Here is an 8,850-nt window from a genome sequence, read left to right as displayed (position 1 = left end):
GCTGTGCACAGGGATGCACCTTCAGGGTCATCGTGTCTTAGCCAGGGCCCTCCGTATGCTCTGGCTCTGGCAGTGGCAGACCTAAGACTGGACCCAGCTGCTGGACTGGCTGGTCACTGTGGTGGAGGAGTGACTGGCAGACTGAGAACATAGCGCGTAAGTGGGAGAGGGTTGTGAGCGAGCTGGACAGGGACCAGGCATTCTGGGACAGGCTTCAGGCCCTCAAGAAGAGGCACCTCACCCTCCTCGAGAGGTTGGTGAAGGCCCAGAAGCAGCAGGCTGCCATGGTGGCCAGGGCATTGGAAACTACAAAGGAAGACTTCTGAGTGCTGGACACCATCCTGGCCCTGGCCGTCACCTTTGTGCTGCCTTCTGCCCCGACCCCGTCCTAGCCCTGCGTGGCCCCTGGCAGCCACGTGCTGCCCAGCCTCAAACCACCCAGAGGTCTTGGGCTGAGATGCAGTGGTGTGTTCAGCAGCTAGGTCCCGCTACCCTGGCACCCACCCTGGGTCTCCCACCAGCTGGCTCCCCCACCTGGATGCACCCCCATTTCTTGCCCGGCTCCATTCAGCTTCAGAGCAGGAGGTGCCCGCAGCAGGACCAGCACTGCATGCAGGCCCTGCTGGCCCTGGCTGTTGGTTGCAGGAGGAGCCACCCATGCCTGCAGAGCAGCAGCTGCTCTCACCCCTGGGCAAGCTCCCTTCCCACTGGCCTGGCCACGGTGTGCGCACCCGCAGTGATGCAGCCAGACACCAGGGTGCTGGGTCTCTGTCCCTGGGCTCTGCCCTCTAATTGCTCCCCTCCCTGGGAGGGCACACAGAGTGCTGTATTAGTGATGTGTGGGAGATCTGGGGCATCCAGGGACATTTATACACATCCTCCAGGAGGCAGGGGCTCTTTAATTACAGTGGCTCTGAGAGCCACTCTAAAGTGCCCAGAATGTCATGTGTACCAGCATCCCCACACTGAAAAATGATGGCAGGGGCACTTTAACTACAGCTTGTTGAATGAGGATTAGTTAAAGGCCCCTCTCTGCCATTTTTCAGCACAAGAATGCAGATACATGTGATGCTGGAGGCTACTGGAACACAGTAATTATCACACTCCAGCAGACTTGATTAATCAAGTCTGCTCTGACACACTGCAGGTATAGTGCATTGGAGCAGCCTCAATGCACATAGGTACTCCAGGTGCCCTTACAGCAGGGGGTGCAGCAGCAGGTGGTCCACCAGCACTTCTCACACCTGGTGCCCTGGCCCCTGCTGCTGGGTGTGCAGCTGACCCAGGTTCTGGGTGGGGCAGGAGGGGTGCCATCACTGTTGCTGCTACTGGGTGCCAGACATCCTGTGCCAGACCTCCTCTGCCCAGGTCTCATGGATGAACTTTCCCTGGGCCTCACAAATGTCGTATATAACACATAGGCTGTGACAATGACCTGGGGGATGTTCACCTGTGCAACCTTGAGACAGGTGGTGAGCATGTCCCAGCATCCCTTCAGGTGGCTGAAGGTGCACTCCACAGCACATGGGTCCACTCCTGGCACTTGTTGAAATGTGCCTGGTGGGGGTCCAACTGACTGCTGTAGGGCCATATGAGCCAGGGGAGCAGATGGTAGGAGGGGAGCCAGGGGAGGAGGGGCAGGATCGCCATCTTGCCCAACTGGAGGTCCAGCACCCTGATGGGAAGCACCTGCTCTCTGCAAGGGCTGGCAAAGCAGATTTCTGGAAGACACAGGCAATGTGGGCACTGCCCGCCTAGCCAGCACTCTCAGTGGTGAAGATGCTCCAGTAGTCGACCATGGCCTACAGCATGATGGAGTGAAAGTGCCACCGTTTGTAGTATAGACAGTCACCGTGAGGTGAACAGGTGATGGGGATGTGGGTCCTGTCCAGGGCCCTGATGCACTGGGGGAAACTCAGGGTGTGGAACCCCGCCACCACCCTTAGGGAGGCGTGCACCCAGAGCATGGTGTGGAGGATGCTGCAGACCTCCAGAATGGCCTCCATAGCAGTTGCCTTGCCCATGCTAAAGAGGTGGCCTATGTAGCACAGACCTGGTGGGCATGGTGCTCTTGACTAGAGTGATGGCCAGCCAGGTGCCTGAGGGTAGGAGCCACTGCATGGTGATGGCCTGCTCCTCCAGGAGCTCCTGAAAGGTGGCCCAGGTGGCAGCATCTATGTGCACATTGTTGGTGTTGCTGTCAGGGTCCAGGCAGCAGCCCATGGGCTGCGTGGCAGAAGTGTGGTGGCAGGGGGCCTCAGATGCTGTGGTAAGCCTGGCTACGCAGCTGTGCAACATGGGGGTGTGGGGGCAGGCAGGGCTGAGACTGGTTTGGGCCAGATGGTGGTCACTGCAGCAGTGAAGTGCAGCAAGCAGGAGCCAGGGGCATAGGTCATCACTTCTGGGTCCTGGAGGTAAAGCAGCCATAGCACCGTGGGCACAGGCTCTGGGGACAGAGTTATAGAGGGCTATGCCAGCACGCTTAGGGTTGCCAACTCTGACTGAAGCTATTCTGGGAGATTTTTTTTCCTTAACATGACGTAATGTCAATAGGGGTGCACCGATAGAGATTTTTTGGGCTGATACTGATGGCTGATTTTTAATGAGCCATATCAGCTGAAGGCAGGCTGCCATTATGGGCTGGGGCTAGGGTGGGCCCTGGGCTCTTCCCAGCAGGGAACTGGGCTGGGCTGCTCTTGAGGTGGGTGGTGGCGGTGCTGGGAGTGGGGCTATGCAGGGGAGGGGGCTGCAGCCACCCTAAAATTCACTGTAGCCCTCCTCCCAGCACCGCTGCCTCCTGCCCCAGGCACAGCCCTGGCCCAACCCCCCTGCTGGGAAGAGCCTTGTGTTGCCCCTGGCCCCAGCCTGCAGTGGCAGGCCGCTCTCACCCCACATGCAGATCTGGGGGCACACACCCACATGCCCTCTGGGGTGTATGCATCAGTGGGAGCTGCCACCCCTTCCCCATACCCCCCAGATGAGCTGCTTGAGGCTCTGTCCCATGCCCTGCTGCAGCTATGCAGTGCCTGCCCCAGCCCTAGCCCCTAGCCCCATTCTCTCCCTCACCACTGGGACCTTGATCTGCCCCCACCCCCACTTGCCCCTTCCCTCACAACAGACTTACCAACTGGACCGTGGCTGCTCTCCATACTGCCAGGCTGCACTCCTGGCCACCTGCATGCTGCGCTGCAGCTGTGCGCATGCATGGGGCACTGATTGGCAACATTAAAATCAGGTACATAAGCCCAAAATGTTTTCCTTATATCAGTGCCAATCTGATATGGGACCAATGTATCAGTGCACCTCTAGTCATTAATTGTACTGTTCAACCCATTCACAATATCAATCTCTTGAATTGCTTTCAATAGTCACCAGGAGATCGATGCTGATTCTGGTAGACACCTGGCCAATCCGGGAGGGTTGGCAACCCTAAGCACACTGCAGGCTGTTCCAGACTCGAAATGCAGGTGGCCAGAGAGCACTGCACAGGGCTGGCTTTTAAAGAGGGTCCCTGGACCCAGGCAGCTGTGGCTGGAGCTTTCAGCTCCCCCAACTGCTGCAGTGTGGCAGTGCAGGGCCAAAGAAGGCTGGGAACAGGCTAGTGCCATGAGGAGCAAAATTGCTCCCGAATGGTTGCACATGTAGATACCTGTCCAGGGCAGGTTTACACTACTGTAAATTACTGCACAGTATACCCATATAGTGCTAATTGCTCATTTAGACACGCTCAGTGTCACCCTTCCCTTGATCCTTACTTATCACATCCATGTCTCCTCCAAAACACCCCTCACCACACATTCAGGCCTCCACATCGCTACACTTTTTCTAGTCAAGTCTCTCTTCTTGGCTTCCTGGCTGATGCCTGCCTCCCCAGAAGAAAGAATGTTACCCATTTTCTTTTGGAACTGGTAAAGTAGTGTTTTCAAGGTTATCCTTGAAAGTGCATAATTACAAAGATTGGCATGTATGCCTGATATACTGCATTCCATATACGATTTTGGATAAAATCCAGTCTGGTTCCTTAGGGTCCTCTAATTTAGGCATCATTATGACTGAAATATTCACATAAAAATGGTTAGGCATCTGGGCTCCCTTAAACAGATAATGAGGAGAGTTAGTAGATTAATAGAGTCTGGAGGCTGAGCAATCAGTTGCCTAAAGCTAGCCAATAGGCAACACTGGGCACAAGGTGCTTAATGCACAGAAAACTAATTCTACTGTACATTAGCACAGCTGTCAAAATCGGTATTAATGCACTAATGCACAGTAGTTTTGGTCTACTAAGCATTAGCATCACACAAACAGTATTAATCTGCGCTAATGCATAGTAGAGCCGATTACAGAGCATTACATTAGTACCTGTTATTACAAGTACTAAACTTAATACACCATAATTATGGTACATTAATGAATGTGTAGATAAGTCCACTGAACACAGAGCTGTGCCAGTACTACCACCACTCTCTGTAGTTTAGGCATTTGACTCAGGTGCCCATTTCATGGTTTTTGCAATTGATGTGCAAGCCCTGAGTTCCTCTCCTTACTCTCCTCTATGCTAGTGTTCAGTTTGGTGTCTCCAGGTGTCTTTCATATCTTCTCTCAGACATGCTGGTGCTATCCCAGGCTCTCTCTGACTATAATGCCTTACCTTTCCATCCCCTTAATTATTTTTTCCCCTACTATGAATTCCATGATGCTTTTAGAGCATCTTTGTTAATCTAACCCCTTCCCTTCCTTCTGTCTCTCTCATTATGTCTTTTCATTATATCTTTAACATCACCAGCTCATACAAATTTAATGTCACTCATTCCTTTTCTTGCTATCTCCACTGCTGAAACCCTTGTCTATGCAATAGCTGTCACTCTCCAGATGTTCTTTATCACTTTTACTTCCTTCTACCTGACTGTCTAAAGTGCTGTTAACACACTCGTTCTCCCCCAAAACTGAGTGAATCTCACAGCTCTTCAAAGCCTTTCACATCTTGTCACTTAACATCATATTCAAACACTTCATCCTCAGTTACAAGACTATATAAACCGACATCCACCATTGCCTGATATCCACCATCTTCGTTGCTTTCTATCTATATTTGTCTTCATTTGTCTCACTGCCTGAAGTATGTTCTCATATTAATTTCTTCCTACGCTTCATCTCATATTCTACACTTCCTCCAATTCTCTCTCCTTATTACTTTTGACTACATCTTACACTGCTTTGGACTGGGCCAGGGCTCTAAGAACACACCCTGCCCATTTGTACCAGATACATGAGGTCTGAATGCCAAAAAATGAAATATATCCAATTTCTGGCACGTGTGAAGGGTGCACCCAAGCTCTCTACCTTGGGCCTAGTATTGCTCTACTGGCAGCTACATTACAGGTTTTGGAGTGGGAGTGAATGGGAGGGGAGCCTGTGTTCTCATGGTGATATGCTCTAACGCAGTCTGACACAATGTAGACATAGCCTTTCACTTTTTTCTTACTTTCATCTTTGACCTATTTGTCATGCTGCCCTGTAATTGTAGAATAGTCTTTCTTTGGTTTTTACCAAACACACTTTTCCTTCTTCTTTAAATCCTACCTCTCATGAACCTTTGTTTCTTTTCCTCATTGGTAATACCCATTGTTTCTACTTCTTCCCATAGGTTGTCTTTGTACTGTCTAATATAGGGGCAGATAGAGCCCTTAGACCAGGGGTGGGCAAAATGTGGCCCACAGGCTGGATACGGCCATCCAGGCCATTCAATCTGGCCCACAGGCCCCTAAAAAATTTAGAAAATTAGTATTTATCTGCCCCTGGCTGCCTGCCATGTGGCCTTTGATGGCTTGCCAAAACTCAGTAAGCATCCCTCCACCCAAAATCATTGCCTGCCCCTGCCTTAGACTTAGCTTTCTGGAGCAAGAAAAGTGCCTCGTTCTGTGTTGTCAGAACTCTGCCGTGTGGGACAGCATTTTGCATAGTAATAATTCTGTCTTCCCAAATTTATACCTCAGCTTCTTTTAGTTTCAGCTGGATATAGGAACCTTTTGCATCCTCTGTTCTAAGTAACTGTTGTAGGTAACAGTGATGTATGGTTGTTAAGCGGCTGCCACATTTTATTCTCAAGGGAGCTGTGGCATAATAGTAGGGGATCAGATTCTTATAGAAGGAGAATGTAAAGTGATCTTTCTTTTCTTTAAGTTTAAGTTACTCATGGTGAGAATAAAGGCTCACACACAAAGTCAGCCTTAGGGAAAATGGTGCCCTGAGTGAACTTATATTCTGGCACGCCCCCCCCCAGGACCCTTCCCTCATGTTCTCCTCAAGTCAGTGGCACTGCTGGACGCAGAGGCAGAGGCAGGCAGGGAGGAAGAGCAGGAGAGGGGATGGAAGGGGTGGGGGGAGTGCAGCTGCCTGGGCAGGTGGCTCTGTATCTGGCTTGTTCCTGTCCCTGGCTGCAGTGCTGCAGCCACCTGGCAACTGTCAGACCAGCCCACCACTGCTTGAGCACCCACATGGAGCTGCTGCTGAGCCTGGGAATGATCGTGACACACCTGGCACAGCTGCGTGGCCAGCCCTGGCAAAGCATATGGCAACCCCCTAAGGCTAGCTCTGCACGTACTGCTGTAGCGTCTGATAATTTCATGGTGGCAGCACTGGAATGATAAAATCATAGGGTTAGAAAGTGTTTGAATGGCCATCTAGTCCAGTCTGCTGCAGAGATGCAGGCTTCTTGAAAACCTCCAGTAAAAGACTCTGCACCTCCCTAGGTGGTGTGTTCCCTTCTCCTACTGCTCTAACAGTTAGGAAGTTTCTCCTGGGGGTTGATCCAGATCTGTTTTCCTGTAGTTTTTAATCTAAATTTACTTGGCTGCATCATTAATTCTGTGATTGATAGCACTGGGATGTCAGGTGATTAATCTTTCTGGGACAGGGCTGTGAAAGAGGTGCTAGCACCCAAGGTCAGCTTCTGTATTTTCTCATAGTGAGAGCCTGGGAGGGGAAGTTTCATATGCCTTCATCAGAAGGACAGCAGCATGGGGAGGGGGACTTTGGAGGAGACTAAGGACTATATTACAGCAGCTCCAAGCAGGTCACTTCAGCATTGTAACAGCAGAAGGGAGTGTTGGACTGGAGCAAGAGACAGATAGGGGAATCAGGAAAGGGTGTTAGGTAGCTTGGGAGGGAAGGAGAGAGGAACACAGATGGCTGCCAGGACAGAACTTCCATCCCAGGTGAGATTTGCCTTACTTTCTGTTACTTTCTGATGTATATATTAATAAAGTACAAGACTATTGTGGTCTGTAGCCACAATGTCACAGTGATGTGGAAATGTGTTGCCTGAGCGGGGCTCCATAAGTGCTGGGATGCAGCTGGAGAACACCTAGGAGGGGGTGCAGCAAATGCCCCCTTGCTCTCAGGTTTTCCCCCTAGATATTCCAGCAGTAGAGGAGCCTGTGACATTGTGTCTTTTCTATGCCTTTTGGGATAGCTTGTCCTTTACTGGGGAGTTGCGAGAAGCTAGATATTCTCAGGGATGCTGAGTTTGTGACTGGCCTGTGACCACTCCTTGCATCTTTCTTTGCCTCACAGTACACCCCAAATGATAACTGTTTACTAGTCTTGCTAGTGCCTAAAGGGTAGTTACAGAGAGGATGGTGATAAAATATTATTTGTGACCAGAGGCAATAGGAAAAGGAGTAATGGTCTTAATTTGTATCAAGGGAAATTTACTTTGAATCTTAAGAAAAGCCTTCTCACTATGATGGTGGTTTAGTGTTGGAACAGATTAGTTAGACAGACTAGGAGCAGGCCCACTTGTCTCAGGTGGCTTCAACAGAGATAATCCTGCCTTAAACAGGAACCAGATGTGCTCTTACTGCCCTGGTTTTCTATGATGGTATGATTCACCTGTTGCTTTTCAAACTCCAGCAGTGCTGCCTTTGTATGTCCTTCAGAAAGAGGAGTGATGAATAATGCTGTGATGAAACCAGGTGGCAAAGTGGAACTGAGGGGAAGGGTAAGAGACATTAGTGTAAAATACATGGAGGAAGAACTGGAGCGGTTTGGACACATATGAGGAAGTGATGGTAAGAGACATAGGGAAGGGGACAGCTAGGATATTCTCGCAGGGATCAGGGTAGCTCAGAGGAGGGTGGCCTTCTTTACAATTCTTATAGGAAGAGAAGGCCTGTCACATACACATATGCCATCTTGTGGGTTCTCCACTCTGTAACACCCCTATGCATAGAGAGAGAGAGAAGACTTTGAAAGCTTCAGAGATAGCAAAGGGAAGATCCCAAGCTGGGTTTTGCAAAAGAAAACACATGGAGAGCCCAGAGCTGAACTGTGGTGTTGGGTACTTGAGAAGGTCTCCCCCCACTCAGTGGCCTCCAGAATGAAAAGCCAAAAAACTCCTACTCTTTGGGAGATAATTGCAAGTGAAAGATGGGGTGCGTGCATGGAAATTTAGAATGGGAAAGCCCAGGAACATAGGGAATGCAAATTTCCAGGAGATACGCGTGCAGAACTATAGCAGCTCAGAGCTGTCCACTCTCTTTTAGCTTCCATAGGAGGAGAAAGATGTTGGCAAAAATTCCTTGGTTGTTGTGTCACAGCCATGTCTCTTCTTGAACAGGATTCCTGCCAATGAGATGTTCCCAAGATCCTGAATGAACTTCTCCTTCCTAATGAGGCACAAGACAGGGGTAGATCCAGAAGGGTTATACAGGTACAGTTGCACCCCACTTTGGCTGTGTGCTGCATGCACAGTGAACTCTCAGAGCTCCCCAGCATATCAGTACAGCCCCTGCTGGAAGCTTTGCATATTCTGTGAACTGTATGTGATGTTTGCTCTTTCCATCTCCCCTC

Source organism: Crocodylus porosus, unplaced genomic scaffold (assembly GCF_001723895.1).
Source record: "Crocodylus porosus isolate Cpor-Errol unplaced genomic scaffold, CroPor_comp1, whole genome shotgun sequence".
NCBI classification, from domain to species: Eukaryota; Metazoa; Chordata; order Crocodylia; family Crocodylidae; genus Crocodylus; species Crocodylus porosus.
This window is presented reverse-complemented; position numbering follows the sequence as displayed.